Here is a 17,610-nt window from a genome sequence, read left to right on the forward strand (position 1 = left end):
TCAAAAAAGACAGGGCTTTCACACCCTTGCCAGATGGCAATTCATTCAAGTCTCTCAGACACACACAAAATGCATATAACAGGAAATAAAAGACACACCATCATTTACAGAATATTGGACTCGGATAAATCAAATTCTGGGTTCAATAAAAAATGTCTTAAGAGGTTCAGTGTACCAGGACCCCGCTTTGGAGGCAATGGGATAGTCAGGGTTTCTGAGTTTCTGCAATTGAGGGCAAAATGTAGACAGGTCCTTATTACCCCTTTAAAAAGCAGATACGCAGGGCGTGCCTACCTACCTCAAAAGCAGTTTTTTCCCAAATATAATATGGCGCAATTTAAACCAAACAGCCAACTGAAACTCAAGGATAATTTGATAAACACAAAACCCTAGAAGTCCCTTTGCTGGGGGTCTGTAAAGAACATATGCACCAAGTGATTAGGGATCTCACCACATTCAGAGCAAACCGTTAGGGGGATATTTCTTAGGTTCTATGTGTAGGAGCCTGATAAATCAACCTACTTGTTTTAAATATTTTTCCTTAGAATATCTTGACCCTCGAAGTGGTAAAATGGCTGTGCAGTAATCCCAAATTCTAAGGATGGAGCATAATGGTTTAACTGGTACACATACACCAGATACATAGTATGGGAAGGTCCACACAATATACTTATACAAATATATTACTTGCATACAGGTGTGCAAAAGAAGATAACTACAATTTACAGTTCAGTAACAATAAAGAGTCATCCAGTGGGCGCGACCCAACAGCTTCACACAAGTGTCAAAAGTCCTACGAAGTCCAACAGAAACTTTAGAAAGACTCGAGGACTCCATAGAACAGAATTGCATAAAGCGTCTTTAGGATAAATATACACTCTGATTGGTTAAGCGGGATGGAGTGATCTTTCCATTGAATCCAATGGACCAATATTTTCCCATGGGCAAAGATGTAATGTTTGCGTTCGGCAGCCCCTAAACCGGGAGAGTATAAAGAAGACCTTGCAGAGGACGTGAGTGAGCACAGAGGGGGGCCTAATTACCAAAGGTGTGCAGCTGCAAAAATGACTTTGATTGCAGTGTGGTCCATAGGTAGCATCAGTAAAAGCTGTGGTTAAATGTAAAAAAAGACAGATCTGCAATTTAAGATCCCAGGCTTGAAAGAACAGAACCAAGACCCAAGATGAAGTTAGTGGTTTCCAAAGGAAATACCTTAGAGATGGTGTGCATCACAGTCTCGTTGATTCGAAGACTGGATAGTGGGTACCCTAGTCAGATCACTAAAGTTCATAGTAAGGGACAAGGAAACAGGGCAGCCAGTGGAGATTCCTAGACCAGTAGAACAGAGCCAGGACCCAGCATGATGAGTCCAGTCAACAAAGGAGTGTCCAGCCACTGCCATGCCAGGACTCTGGAGAAAGCGCTACTCTCACTATTGATACAGGAGACACAGGCACAATCAAGAGCTTTGGGGAGCACAAATGACTAGTAGTGGGTATAGATGTGATTGAGCTCACCAGATCAAGGGGAGGGAGCACCACAGTTGCTTCCTTCAGTCACTGGAAGAGAAGAACTTCATCCTCTGAGTTTCACAGACTCACAGGGGGCAACAGCAGAGCTTCTTTTGCCATCATCGGGTAAGTCCTTCCTTACACATGCTGTGTCTCTTGTAATTTGTGGGATCAAGTCCATGTGAATGACACCGTAAGGGTGAAGTGTCAACTGTTATCCATTTATCCATCAACTGGAATTTGGGGGTAACCCCAATCTCCAAGAAAACCCCGATCAACGATTCAAACTTTTGGCAGTCAGCTAGTCAAACGTTCCTGGGCTCTTTCATTGGAAAACATAGGCATGTGGATTCCAGACGTCTGATTCTCATGAACACACATGCATTACAGAGCCCCTTAGTGAGGTCCACACCAGAGCTACCGTCAACAATGAACATTTAAGCCACTTTGTTCACCACACAACAGGCCAACAGAGTTCAATTGCCAGGTTACTGTTTATTTATTTATTTGTTGACAGTGCCCAGACCCGGAGGTATCACAGCGCTGGTACAGATTGGTGGTATAAACAGGCATAAAAGGTAAATGGGACAGTTTCATTGTAGGCAGGTGTAGGAAAGGAGGAGCCTTGGTCATCACTTCACAGCTGGTGGTCTTAGACATATTGGTTGGACAATCATGTTTCCAGTCTTTTTCTGAAAGCTAAGTATGATGGTTCTTCTTGGATGCAAGGGGGTAGGGCATTCCACAAGGTGTGTGCGGTGGCAGGAAATCTGGCTCCCCATGCTCTCTTTCTGGTGTATCTTGGTGTATCTAAGGCCAGGGTGATAGAGGAGCACAGGCAGTGCGGTTTAGATTTTTGGGAAATGCGCTGGTTGATGAAGTCTGGTGCATCGTTGTGGATGCATCTGTGAGTTATCGATAAGATCTTGAACTCAATGCAGGCTTTGACGGACAGCCAGTGGGCCTTTCGTCTCGCTTGAGAGATGTGATCAGTTTGCTTCATGCCCCAGGATGTCTGAAGAGCATTGTTTTGAATCAGTTGGAGTTTGAATATGTTTTTGGTGCAGGCGCCCGAGAGGATGGCGTTGGAATAATCCAATTTGGTGCCCATGATCGCCCTGGCGAGTGTAAGGCAGTTGTCAGAGGACAGACATTTTCTGCTGAGGTGATGAGCTTAGTGGAGTATGCTGCTGATGAAGCAAGGGCCTTAACATGTTTGTGCATAGATAGTTCTGCATCCAGCTAAAAGCCCAGGGTGTTCACATGGCATGAGACAACAGTGGTGTTGCCAGTGATGGAGAAGGATGTGAAAGCCGGGTCCAGAAGTTTGAGCCGATGAGGGGATCTTATTGTCAATCAGGCGAAAACAGAATTTTACGAGTTGAAGCTAACTGGAGAGGGGCTTTTAGGAGGTAATGAAAGATCAGCTAACGATGATCTTGCAACAGTAAAGCCAAGCAATCGTTCCAAAGTGCTCTACAAACACTGTTGCCTCCCATTAGCATGGAATTGACCCCTAATGGTAGTGTAACCCCTTTTGACGCATAACCACTTTCACATGCAGGACTCCTTGCTGGCTCCGATGTGAGCACACATGTGGCAACATCCCACCCTGAGATTGATTCGCTGCTGCCCAGTGGCAGTTCGATATAACAAGCAGCGACATTAGCAAAGTAGCCAATTAGCGAGACCGAAGTGCATTGCTTTCTGATTTTTTATTAAAATTATCAGCGGATCAGTTGAGCATTTTATCTGGGATGAACATTAAGCAGACTTTCTCCTTTCTTAAACTTTTAAAAAGACCATTTTTGAAACCTTATCTATTATTGATGGCACATTGAGAAATTTCATGAAAACAGAGACTCCTGGTAACATTAAAGGAAATCAGGAGAGTGAAACATCCCATTTGCTGTCCTCCATCACATGCAAATCTGGCCTAGAAGTTGAAGATGAAATCAAAATGCCTATATTGTCCAGGTTACAACCCATTCCTCACAATACATATGAGACAACATCTTCCCTCATAAATAAAGTGTCCCACTGGATCAATATCTGGACTGTGCGCCCTTTAATTAATCTTGTCAAAATGTTGATGACTAGATGTGCATCGTGTGTGGGCTCAATCACGAAGATGATTGCAGGAGACCGTACCGTGGTAACTTTTTCTGATACAAAGCTTCTGATTTATTTTAGGGGCACCAGCCTCACCGGAGGGAATAGCTAAGATCAAGAGGCTTTCACTCTCTTTCTTCAATCCACCACAGTCCAGGTTTGGTAATCCAACCAAAGAGTTAAAACAGTTCATAATCCAGATTCTTGGAAGATTGTGAAACAGAAGAATGGATCACCATTAACTGTACTAAGGAAAATGATGGGATCAGCTAGCGTCTCAGCTGAAAATTGTTTCTCAGTCCTCACCACAATCGATGACATTGATTGACTACTGGATATGACTATAAGAGATAAGACTCCTATAACCCACACAATAGCAGATTGCATTACCAACCAGCAGGACATATTTGATCAGCCCACACCAACATCATTGAGAGTCATCCGTGATGATCTAATTTTACCAGATGCTGGGCCAAGTGTCTCCTGTGAGTGTGATGTTGTAGCTTAAAACCTGGTCTGGCTCCTTTATCTATGCTTTCTTGGAATATTGCAGGTTGTGGCGATAAATGGACCTATTTAACGCCTGTCATGTAACAATGTTACGAAAATCGTGGCCTAAAGACACTTTACGTAGGGATGGTTTATCTGTGTATTAGATTAGTGCAATTAATAAAAGCTGAGGTTGCTATTATGATGGTTTAATTACTCTGGTAAAATACTCACTGGATATTAGCATAATGCTTGTACCAAATGATCTCACATATTAATTTTGCAGTTAACAAACAGAAGGGGAGACTAACTACTATTGGTGAATTTCCATAACAGTAAAAGTAAAGAAGGTTATAACACCTCATTAATAGAATAAAAAAAGCAATTGATCAGTTAATAAATTGTGATTGTGAACTCACTTTCTGGATAAAAACTGCTGGTGATTTTAATGCCAAACTAGGTACTGGTCCTGATCTACACACTTTTGATAAACTCACGTTTAACAGGGACCGACCATATGAAAAAAAACAAGTTGCTAACTGGTGCTGTCTGAGGGAGGTAGGACCCGGATAGATAGTATAATCGATGAGAAGGGGTCAAGACACTGGTCGGACAAGGCCATCCTTGACACTTTCGCCAGCTTTTACGCCAACCAATACGGTCCCCAACCTGAGCACACAGCCCGAGACCTTGACGACCTACTAGAGTCCATCTCTATGACCTTGATCTCTCAAAGCACCAAAGAACTTCTTGATGCCCCGTTTTCCCTAGACGAGATAGTCCAGGTGATCTCGGACCTCCCTAAGGGCAAGGCCCCAAACCCCGATGGGCTCACATCCGGGTTCTATCAAGAGCATATTGCCATATTAGCGCCCATACTACATGGGGTCTGGACTGAATCACTCTGTTCACATACCCTCCCCCCTCTTTAAGAGAAGCATTAATCACCGTCCTCCCTAAACCAGGGAAACCTCCAGATGAATGTGGTTCCTATAGGCCCCTGTCCCTCATCAATACTGACATGAAGATCTTTGCTAAGGTAATTGCCAATAGGTTCCTTCCATTCATGCCCCACTTGGTCCATGCCGACCAAAGCGGATTTGTCCCTGGTTGCTCTACGGCACTTAACATCCGGCGTCTATTTAACGTGTTGTCTAGAATCGATCCGAATGCGGACGCAGTGGCAGTTACATTAGACGCTCAAAAGGCGTTCGACATGGCTTCATGGCAATATTTATGGGCTGTCTTGGAAAAAATGGGAATAGGGCCAAATATGATCTCCTATATAAAGCTGTTGTACACGGGACTGTCGGCAAGGGTGCTAGTCAACTCCGTCCCCTCCTCCCCCTTCGAATTACACAGGGGTACCCGACAGGGCTGCCCATTCTCCCCCATCCTCTTTGCGCTCGCCATTGAGCCCATGGCTGACCATGTCAGGGATCGACATACTCGTAAGGGCGTTCGTTTGCAGGATACACCGGAAATCATCTCATTGTACGCGGATGACGTACTCCTCTACGTCAGACAACCTTCCACATACTTGGACCCCATCATTCGAGACATAACAAAAATAGGCACATACTCGGGCATCACCATAAACTACTCTAAATTCAAAATCTTCCCTCTCACTAAAACAACCCAGCAACCGTCCTGCGAATTCCCCCTACGCTGGTCCCCGGGCGGAATCAAATACCTCGGGGTGCAGGTGTCACTGGCTAAAGTTTCCTTGCTGGCAGACAATTACGAAGCAACGGCACAGCTCATCGAATCCAAGTTGCTCAAGTGGCGCAATCTCCCTCTATCCCTTGCGGGCAGACTCTCCCTAATAAAAATGATCGCGGTCCCCAAGCTTCTCCACATATTTGCAAATGTGCCAGTGTGGCCAGGCAAGCAGTATTTCAAGAGGCTGCACACAGCGTTTGGTCAATTTCTCTGGCACTCCGGGGCGGTCCGCAAGAAGTGGCAACATATGACCCTGCCTTATGAAAAAGGGGGCTTTAATGCCCCTGATCTAACCTTATACTGGAATGCTGCACAGGTCCAACATGCTACCCATTGGTACACACACCCAAATCCGCCCCCACATGTTAAATTGGAGAAAATGGCGGGGACGGCACCCACATGACCTTACTACTACACAATGGATTCCGTACGGATGCCCCATTAGACCCGGTGGCTACAACGATCAGGGCGTGGAATAATATCCTCCCCCCCACTCAAGAGCAGCATCCATATTATAAGTGGCTCCCCTTATAGCAATTTCCCGGCCTCACCCCTACACACGATCCACATCTCTATCAGTGTTGGGAAAGCCTAGGATATCGGGCCCTGACTGACATTTATCCTGATGGTTCATTTATTACCCCCGGAACATTGCGCCCCGGCCACCCCAGCTCTGCGCTTGACTTGCTGCAATACTGCAGGCTGAGAGCAGCGGTACGGGCAATGTGGCCCTCCTTCCCAGAGGAACCTCCAGACTCACCTCAACTCCAATACATAGCAAACTCCACCGGCTGTAGGGGCATAATATCCTCCCTGTACAAAATACAGATGGGCAAACTAGAGAATATGTCCCCGGAACCATGGGAAGCATGGGCCAGGGAGCTCGAAACGGAGATCACTGATGAAATGTGGGGCAAACTGTGTGCACACACGTGCAAAGTCTCCCTTAGCCCCAGGTTACGCTGCATACAATACAAACTTCTCAATAGGCTTTACTACACGCCGTACAGAGTTGCAAAATTCACGCTCACCTCAGCACATACATGCCCGAAATGCAAATCGAACGAGGCAGATCATGTTCATATGTTTTGGTCCTGTGCTGCTCTGAACACGTTTTGGGTGGAGGTGACGGAGGCGCTCTCGGAGATAATTGGCTCCCTAGTGGAGATGGACCCATTAGCCTTGCTGTTTGGTATCTGGACTGGAGAAAATGTAAAGAAAATGTCAAAATTCTTGAATGCAAGTGCTATTGTGGCCAAAAGATGTATATTGCAATGCTGGAAGTGCCACACCCCCCCCCCCACCCTCAGCATGTGGTTGAGGGCCCTCACGTGGGTACAAACGTGCGAGGAGGAGTACATTGGATCCTTGCCCATGCCTTCCCGCCCTAGAAATGTGTGGTCGGAATTTTGCAGTTATCTGAATAACAAAGACGAGGTCGAGTGGACCTCCGCCCCCTCACCAGCCTGTCCACCCCCTCTAAGATGTGCTGTTGTTAATAGCTGTGATGCTATGTGTATACGTGCTATGATGTTGTTTGCTTGTTTACATGCTATCTGTGCTGTACCTGTCTTAACCTCCTGCCAATAAACAAAAGTTTAAAATTAAAATTAAAAAAAAACAAGTTGCTATGACGACATAAGCTTTGGAGGGTGTCATTGTTTTAACAAAATGTCTAAAGACCAATCAATAGACATGATCCTAAAGGTGTATTGCCTCAAAACTAAATCAATAGCAAAATATGGTGCTACTCTCTTGGGTTTTGCACACCTCATATCCCTCCAAACTATCGAGAATGATTTAATCAAAAGAGTTTTAGGTTTGCCAAGATCAGCTGGAAACTATGCCGCCCCCGTAGAATTAGGATTAGGCTTCTTGGAAGATGAGTTATCACTTGAACAAGGGTAACATTGGCTGCGTCCTCCCTTCCTTCCTTCCACACAGGAAAAGGGAAGCAGGTGCAACACACACAAACACAAACATTCCATGCACTCACATAACACAAAACATTCTTCATGCCATCACACCTCACATACAGGAAGGGAGGTAGGATATAACACACCTCCCTTCCTTCCACACAGCAAAAGGAAAACAGGTGCCACACTGAGGACAGCAGACAACACAACTTCCTACCTTAACAGAAACCCAACAACCTCACAATGCCACACATCCATCTTTACCACACAACCAACTCCAAACACAGATAATGATGCCCAACCAGGCGTAACTAACATTCCACAGAAGACTGCACCACAAACTTACACATGCAACGACCAAGAAGAAATCACAATACACCTTCCATCTGCCACTGGTGGATCTCAACACTGCTACTCTTGAGCACAGTCCTCCCCTACTTGGGCCTACAACCTACCACCATAAACCACCAAGGAGTCAACAACTCCTTCCATCCACCACTACCACTGGCGGACCTCAAGACTGCCACTCTTGAGAACATACCTGCCCGTCTATAGGCTGGGACGCAAGCCTGCTGCACCACAAGATTCCAAACTAACATTTCTATGACAACCACAATCTCCCACCAAAATAACGCCCATGCAGAGACACACAGAACATCACCAGAATAACACTCACGACCATCAACACACAGAATGACAACCACACAAGTGGCAACACTACCAACACGAACCTCCTCTCAGGATAACAACTGACACCATCACTATCCCAATTTTCTGATCCGGCAAATCAAAAGCCAACATCTACATCAATGCCAAAACTATGAGTCCCGGTGGCTAGGTGGAAAGCAGTCACCAAAGCTGGCCACCCCAAGGGATACCAACTGACGGGGCTCCACAAACACGTTCATAACTATGAAACATGACCATAACATGACCATACACAAATATGTCCGAACCCCATCAACATCGAACCGAGTTGTTCAAACCAATGGTTTACCCGGGCATGCCTCAACTAGACATCACCCTGCCAGTAATAAAACCTATCCTGGCACACACATAACTGTAACTCACAGCACAATGTGTGAAAGCCTAATTGGTGTAACAACTCCAAAAAATGGAAAACACCAGCTAACACAAAAAAGACACAAACGTCTTGCAAACTCCAAAACTGATCAAGCGCATCAACCCTTCAACTCTCCAGAACATGAGATAAACTTACGCTGGAGGCGGGCGTCCTGAACCAAACCAGCAGCAGCAGCAAAGCCGCGATGCAGAAGCATCCTCCCTACATCACCCCATTCAAGAAGTGTCCTCCCCACATCACTCCAAACTCCTCATCGTCATCCTCATGGTCAATGTAAAAGCATCCTCTTGACACTGAGAATGACAACTCTCACTCCAATGTGCACCAATAGATACTTCAAAGTACTAAAATTCACTCCTTCTCTACTCCATTAGTAACAGTATTTTCACTCCCTGACACGTGTCACATGCACACTTGCAATCTGCATACACTTCACCACTGCTACCAAATATACGTAAGCCAACATCTCGATTGTTAAGCACTACGCTCACTCATGAAACAGCTCCACCCATTCCATATAATATATATTACATATAATATATATCATAGGAAAGACAGCCTGGCATACAGATAAATATTATGCCCATGCTACATAAACGCTATGCGGCTTTAACCTGCAAAACCTCAAGTGGTTACCACTAACATGAAATCTTGTACTCTTACACCTTGCATCAACAAGCACACTTAATATCTCCACACAACAGTAAAATACTATTTAGTATGTGCCACTAATGAGCATCTTCAGCTGGCATACTCTACTACAAACCCATAAACATTAATACTTCAACCTCTCATAAACACAACCAAACCAATATGCGTGAGTCACAAAATCACAGGGCTGGTATCTGACACAACATGTCAACATACCACACCAGAATATCGCTGCGGGTCATCCGCGTCAAACACCTTCCCTCCATCATCCACATTCCCAGCCAGGCAGTGAGCACAGGTGAGAACGAAAATGCCCCCACTCCAACAGAACCGCTAAAGTTTAAGCGATGACGTACATTGTGTCAGCTTGCATAGGAAAGTACTTGCCACTTGCCGGTGAGCTGACTTGCATTTAAATAGATTAGACTCACAGAACCCAAAGAACCGCTTCAAAGAATAATCACGGCAGCACAGATGAGTGTCCTAAACATCCATGGACATGAGCGCTGATGAAGAGGTGCGCTGCAGAAAAGTTGCAACCCACACCACGGAAGAATCAAAAAAGCCAAAGCAAACTCTTATCCCCTTAATGGATATGAGGGCAGGTTAGGACGTAAGGACACACCAATGGTCCTTTACTTTAACTCCTCCGTATTCTTCTGCAACTAGCAGATGCTCTAACAGAACATCCTGGAGTGAGCATTCCGACTGTTCGCCAATACCCACAGGAGGACATATGGCGTCATCCTACTTATAACAGCATGGAGCTGGACCGAGCTCCTAAGGGCCAACCGTCCAAAGTGGGCGCAACCCCAGCAGCAAGCAGGGACCCTCCAGCAAAAGATGTGCTACACCTGGATGACTCTTGGCAACTACTCCCAGGCCCACAGACACAGAGCTGATAAGTAAACTCGTTGTTTCACCCTTTTTACGACAACATTGCAGAGTATGACAGGGAGCACTTAATCACTCAGGCTCACTGCTTGTCTCTCTCTGTCCCACATGTTCTTTTGCTCTGAGGGGCAGCCAGGGGATTTGTTCTTCCACACTCTTTTCTGCTCGGATTTCGACTTGGGCAATTCCCTACTCTCTCCTTCTCTTAGAGTGGGGGGACATCCCTGAGAGGGCGAGGTCAGCAATTCACTTCTTTCTCTTTGCCCTGGATGAGCAGGCATCTCCCTTTGGGCTGACTTCACAAAATAGCCAGACCCGTCGTTAGTGGAAAAGGTCACTTTAATGTGACAGGGCGTGGCTTACAAAAAACGTGCTAACCTGGCTCCCTGGCCTTACAGAATGACAGGTCAATTAACAATCGCCTCAATGCCCCTGGGCTGCTAGTGCGCTTTATAAATTAAAAAAATTAAAAAATAAAAATAAACAATCTCCAAAAACAACTAACAACTAAGTAAATAAACAATTCAAAATTCTAACACAGAATGGCGTTAACCACCAAAAGTTCCTGCACCTTCGCCGGCACCCATATATATCAGCAATCTATACCCCGCCCGACTCGCTGGTTGGGTGCAGCGCCTAAAACCTCCCGGGGGAGCCACGCGTACCGCATGCTCCCCGGGGCCCCCCTTTGGTCTGACTGCACAAAATACCCAGACTCATTAGTGGAAAAGGTTACTTTAATGTGACAGTCCATGGCTTACAAAAAACATACTAAACTGGCTCCCTGGCCTTATAGACTGAGAGATCAATTAACAATCGCCAAAAACAACTAACTAAATAAACAATTGGGGTCGTGGCTTGGCAGCCATGGAATAGGCTGGAAACCCTGCGAGCTCTGTGATCTGACAATTTGATCCGACCAAGAAACGCATATTTTTTTGATTAGTGGCGGCCCAAAAAGTATGTGCAGGCGTGGGAAGGCACAGAGCAGAGCATGAGCAGGTTGACTGCAAATTTACAGCGGAGGAACGGTCGCATTATTACTTTGTTCTGAGAGGTCGGCCACAGAGAGGACATCAAAATGGCCGCGGACGAGAACAAAGAGATCCCTCCAACAGAAACGCTAAAGTTTAAGCGATGACGTACATTGTGTCAGCTTGCATAGGAAAGTACTTGCCACTTGCCGGTGAGCTGACTTGCATTTAAATAGATTAGACTCACAGAACCCAAAGAACCGCTTCAAAGAATAATCACGGCAGCACAGATGAGTGTCCTAAACATCCATGGACATGAGCGCTGATGAAGAGGTGCGCTGCAGAAAAGTTGCAACCCACACCACGGAAGAATCAAAAAAGCCAAAGCAAACTCTTATCCCCTTAATGGATATGAGGGCAGGTTAGGACGTAAGGACACGCCAATGGTCCTTTACTTTAACTCCTCCGTCTTCTTCTGCAACTAGCAGATGCTCTAACAGAACATCCTGGAGTGAGCATTCCGACTGTTCGCCAATACCCACAGGAGGACGTATGGCGTCATCATACTTATAACAGCATGGAGCTGGACCGAGCTCCTAAGGGCCAACCGTCCAAAGTGGGCGCAACCCCAGCAGCAAGCAGGGACCCTCCAGCAAAAGATGTGCTACACCTGGATGACTCTTGGCAACTACTCCCAGGCCCACAGACACAGAGCTGATAAGTAAACTCGTTGTTTCACCCTTCATACGACAACATTGCAGAGTATGACAGGGAGCACTTAATCACTCAGGCTCACTGCTTGTCTCTCTCTGTCCCACATGTTCTTTTGCTCTGAGGGGCAGCCAGGGGATTTGTTCTTCCACACTCTTTTCTGCTGGGATTTCTACTTGGGCAATTCCCTACTCTCTCCTTCTCTTAGAGTGGAGGGACATCCCTGAGAGGGCGAGGTCAGCAATTCACTTCTTTCTCTTTTCCCTGGATGAGCAGGCATCTCCCTTTGGGCTGACTTCACAAAATAGCCAGACCCGTCGTTAGTGGAAAAGGTCACTTTAATGTGACAGGGCGTGGCTTACAAAAAACGTGCTAACCTGGCTCCCTGGCCTTACAGAATGACAGGTCAATTAACAATCGCCTCAATGCCCCTGGGCTGCTTGTGTGCTTTATAAATTAAAAAAATTAAAAAATAAAAATAAACAATCTCCAAAAACAACTAACAACTAAGTAAATAAACAATTCAAAATTCTAACACAGAATGGCGTTAACCACCAAAGGTTCCTGCACCTTCGCCGGCACCCATATATATCAGCAATCTATACCCCGCCCGACTCGCTGGTTGGGTGCAGCGCCTAAAACCTCCCCGGGGAGCCACGCGTACCGCATGCTCCCCGGGGCCCCCCTTTGGTCTGACTGCACAAAATACCCAGACTCGTTAGTGGAAAAGGTTACTTTAATGTGACAGTCCATGGCTTACAAAAAACATACTAAACTGGCTCCCTGGCCTTATAGACTGAGAGATCAATTAACAATCGCCAAAAACAACGAACTAAATAAACAATTGGGGTCGTGGCTTGGCAGCCATGGAATAGGCTGGAAACCCTGCGAGCTCTGTGATCCGACAATTTGATCCGACCAAGAAACGCATATTTTTTTGATTAGTGGCGGCCCAAAAAGTATGTGCAGGCGTGGGAAGGCACAGAGCAGAGCATGAGCAGGTTGACTGCAAATTTACAGCGGAGGAACGGTCGCATTATTACTTTGTTCTGAGAGGTCGGCCACGGAGAGGACATCAAAATGGCCACGGACGAGAACAAAGAGATCCCTCCAACAGAACCGCTAAAGTTTAAGCGATGACGTACATTGTGTCAGCTTGCATAGGAAAGTACTTGCCACTTGCCGGTGAGCTGACTTGCATTTAAATAGATTAGACTCACAGAACCCAAAGAACCGCTTCAAAGAATAATCACGGCAGCACAGATGAGTGTCCTAAACATCCATGGACATGAGCGCTGATGAAGAGGTGCGCTGCAGAAAAGTTGCAACCCACACCACGGAAGAATCAAAAAAGCCAAAGCAAACTCTTATCCCCTTAATGGATATGAGGGCAGGTTAGGACGTAAGGACACGCCAATGGTCCTTTACTTTAACTCCTCCGTCTTCTTCTGCAACTAGCAGATGCTCTAACAGAACATCCTGGAGTGAGCATTCCGACTGTTCGCCAATACCCACAGGAGGACGTATGGCGTCATCATACTTATAACAGCATGGAGCTGGACCGAGCTCCTAAGGGCCAACCGTCCAAAGTGGGCGCAACCCCAGCAGCAAGCAGGGACCCTCCAGCAAAAGATGTGCTACACCTGGATGACTCTTGGCAACTACTCCCAGGCCCACAGACACAGAGCTGATAAGTAAACTCGTTGTTTCACCCTTCATACGACAACATTGCAGATTATGACAGGGAGCACTTAATCACTCAGGCTCACTGCTTGTCTCTCTCTGTCCCACATGTTCTTTTGCTCTGAGGGGCAGCCAGGGGATTTGTTCTTCCACACTCTTTTCTGCTGGGATATCTACTTGGGCAATTCCCTACTCTCTCCTTCTCTTAGAGTGGAGGGACATCCCTGAGAGGGCGAGGTCAGCAATTCACTTCTTTCTCTTTGCCCTGGATGAGCAGGCATCTCCCTTTGGGCTGACTTCACAAAATAGCCAGACCCGTCGTTAGTGGAAAAGGTCACTTTAATGTGACAGGGCGTGGCTTACAAAAAACGTGCTAACCTGGCTCCCTGGCCTTACAGAATGACAGGTCAATTAACAATCGCCTCAATGCCCCTGGGCTGCTAGTGCGCTTTATAAATTAAAAAAATTAAAAAATAAAAATAAACAATCTCCAAAAACAACTAACAACTAAGTAAATAAACAATTCAAAATTCTAACACAGAATGGCGTTAACCACTAAAAGTTCCTGCACCTTCGCCGGCACCCATATATGTCAGCAATCTATACCCCGCCCGACTCGCTGGTTGGATGCAGCGCCTAAAACCTCCCCGGGGAGCCACGCGTACTGCATGCTCCCTGGGGGCCCCCTTTGGTCTGACTGCACAAAATACCCAGACTCGTTAGTGGAAAAGGTTACTTTAATGTGACAGGCCATGGCTTACAAAAAACATACTAAACTGGCACCCTGGCCTTATAGACTGAGAGATCAATTAACAATCGCCAAAAACAACAAACTAAATAAAAAATTGGGGGGCGTGGCTTGGCAGCCATGGAATAGTCTGGAAACCCTGCGAGCTCCGTGATCCGACAACTTGATCCGACCAAGAAACGCATATTTTTTTGATTAGTGGCGGCCCAAAAAGTATGTGCAGGCATGGGAAGGCACAGAGCAGAGCATGAGCAGGTTGACTGCAAATTTACAGCGGAGGAACGGTCGCATTGTTACTTTGTTCTGAGAGGTCAGCCACGGAGAGGACATCAAAATGGCCACGGGCGAGAACAAAGAGATCCCGAGGGGTGCACTCCTGAGACAGAGGAGCTGTCTCTGTTCAAGAACAGCAGAGTAAGATTGCTAGGGATACGAAATAATCATCATATTGCCCAGTCTGGGTGGCCGCGGAGAAAGAAAAGCAAAGGGAAAAACGCTGGTGGAGTGCTCAGAGCGGAGCGTGGAGGATCGAAGGAACTAGCAGATATCATCGGCCCTTTGAGGACAGTAAGAACCCACTCTTGCTGGGACTGAGGACCACGGGTGAAGGGGCTGATCCACGACTCCTAGACACAGCGCCATGTCTAATAAACCCCCAAGACTGAAGAGTAAGCAACCTACATTAGAGGAATACACAAAGACGCCACCCGGCCCCGAAGGAGCCAGGAGCAAAGACAAAGCCCAAGTTAGGAGCAGTGCCACCATGGGTGCGAATCAGGAGGTCCTCGAAGCGATCGCCGATCTGAAGGCGGCTTGGGAGACCAAGCTCGAACTGGCGGTGACAGAACTAAAAACAGCACTGGAGCTCCAGGTTGGGGCAGTGCAAGAGGATGTGAATCTGCTACGGCAAGACGTTAGGTCTCTGGCGGAGCACACGGAGAACCTCAAGAAGGAGATGGGCCCTAACACGGCAGACTGTGCTTCTCACCGGTCGGAGCTTCACGCCCTGGTACAACGAGTGGGTAATCTGGAGAGCAGCGCGGAGGAGGCAGAAGGACGGGCCCGGCGGAATAATATCCGTATTGTTGGACTACCAGAAGGAGCAGAAGGCTATAACCCCACAGAATTCGTTGAAACAATGTTGCTACAAGAAATCACTGGAGGAGTGCTGTCTCAGGGGTTCGCGGTGGAAAGGGCACATAGGGCCCTAACGAGGAGACCGCCACCAGGAGGCCCACCTAGGCCGGTAATCGCTAAAATACTTAACTACAGGGATCGAGAAAGGATCCTGGAACACTTCCGCAGAGGTGGGACAATACAAAGAGTTTTGGCAAACATAACGGCTTACCCGGATTATACCCTGACGGTGCAGTGGAGCAGAATGAACTTTGGTGCAGTCAAAAGGAGAATGCGAGAAGCGGGTCATAAGTACATGCTGCTTTACCCGGCCAAGCTGAAGGTTTTTCACAAGCACAGAACTTTGTTTTTTGAAACTCCGGAAGAAGCCATGGGATGGCTCAACACGCTGCGATGTCCCCAGGAGTCGGACGTTCGGACAGGAGAAGGAGGTGACGCGGATAAGTAATGAACGAGAGGGGCACCAGGGGATCACAGAACTTAAGACTATGGGACTTGATTATAGTCACTAAAGTAGCCAGCGGAATGGTGTTATCAGGATGGGATACACTCAAGATGCGCGAATATTGTGATTTAGACTTTGACTAGGAGCCCTGCAGGACCAACCTGTACATCCCCCATTTAGAGTTTAGTTAGGTCTCCGATAGTGCGGTGACGCCCTGCTGGGGTCTTGCCCGGGGTACCAGGGTAGGCCCAAACGCGGGGGAGCCTGAGATCCAGGGATGGAGCTGGGCAACTCTTGGGGTTGAGGTAGGGTGGGGAGGAGGTAGGGAAGGGGTTGTGTGCTGTGGTTTGTTATAGTTGGGGAAGAGTTATGGGGTAAGCCTACACTTCACGGAAAATGAGATGAACCAATGGAGACCTTAAGATAGTCACTTGGAATGTTAGGGGGCTCAACAGTTATCTGAAGCGGAAAAAGCTAATGATGTACCTACGCAAACAGAAAGTGGATATAGCCCTGTTACAAGAAACTCATTTAACGAAAGACAAACTAGAAGTGATATGGAAAAAATGGAGAGGGACAATGGTGGGGGCAACATACTCCGCCTATCAGTGGTCGAAGTGTAAGAAAAGAAGTAGTGGAACTATGTTCCCTACTGGCCTGCACTGCTCCCCACAAACCCCATTGCCACCCCCCCTCCAACGCACATTACAAACCCCAAAACCTATGCACTTGCTGTTTAAGGCATGTCCAGTGCAGTGCACTGAAAGTGCAAGTTTCAACTTCTTCCTACACTTTTATTTTAAAGCGAAACCATTCCGGAACGGTTTCTTTTTAAAATAAAAGTATAGGAATGGTAAAACTTATTTAAAAGAAGTACAGGAGCACCGCTCCTGACCGCTCCCGCCCACTTCGACCACTGCCGCCTATGCAAGAGGGGTAATCACATGGGTGGCCCCGCATGTTCCGTTTCAGTTGCTGAGCTCGCAGGTAGAGGCAGATGGTAGGATGGTGATTATGAGAGGGATGGTGGAAAATAGAGAGATCTGTATTGTGAATACTTATGCTCCGAACCAAGATACAGCTGCGTATTTTAGGACCCTGTATAGTAAACTCAGTGGCAGCGTGGGGGGGGCTATATTGTGGGGGGGAGACTTCAATTGTGTGTTGAACCCCACCATCGATAGATCAGACACTAAAATAGTTAAACCCACCCCGGCTGCAAAGGCACTACATGCACTATTGGCGGAGTTTGGGCTTACAGATGCATGGAGAACATGCCATCCACAGGATAGACACTATTCACATTATGCGGCCCCACAGGGCCTACATACAAGATTGGACTATATATTTGTCACGCAGGAGTTACTGACCGAAATACTGCAGGCGGAATACAAAGCTAGAGTCCTCTCGGACCACTCGCCACTGTTGCTAACATGGCAATACCGACCCCCTAGGGAAAGGATACCCACATGGCGATTGTGTGCAGAAGCTCTTAAAGACAGCGTATTCAGGGAGGATATGCGAGAGGAAATA

This window comes from Ambystoma mexicanum, chromosome 3p (genome assembly GCF_040938575.1).
Source record: "Ambystoma mexicanum isolate Mex_15411 chromosome 3p, UKY_AmexF1_1, whole genome shotgun sequence".
Classification (NCBI taxonomy): Eukaryota; Metazoa; Chordata; class Amphibia; order Caudata; family Ambystomatidae; genus Ambystoma; species Ambystoma mexicanum.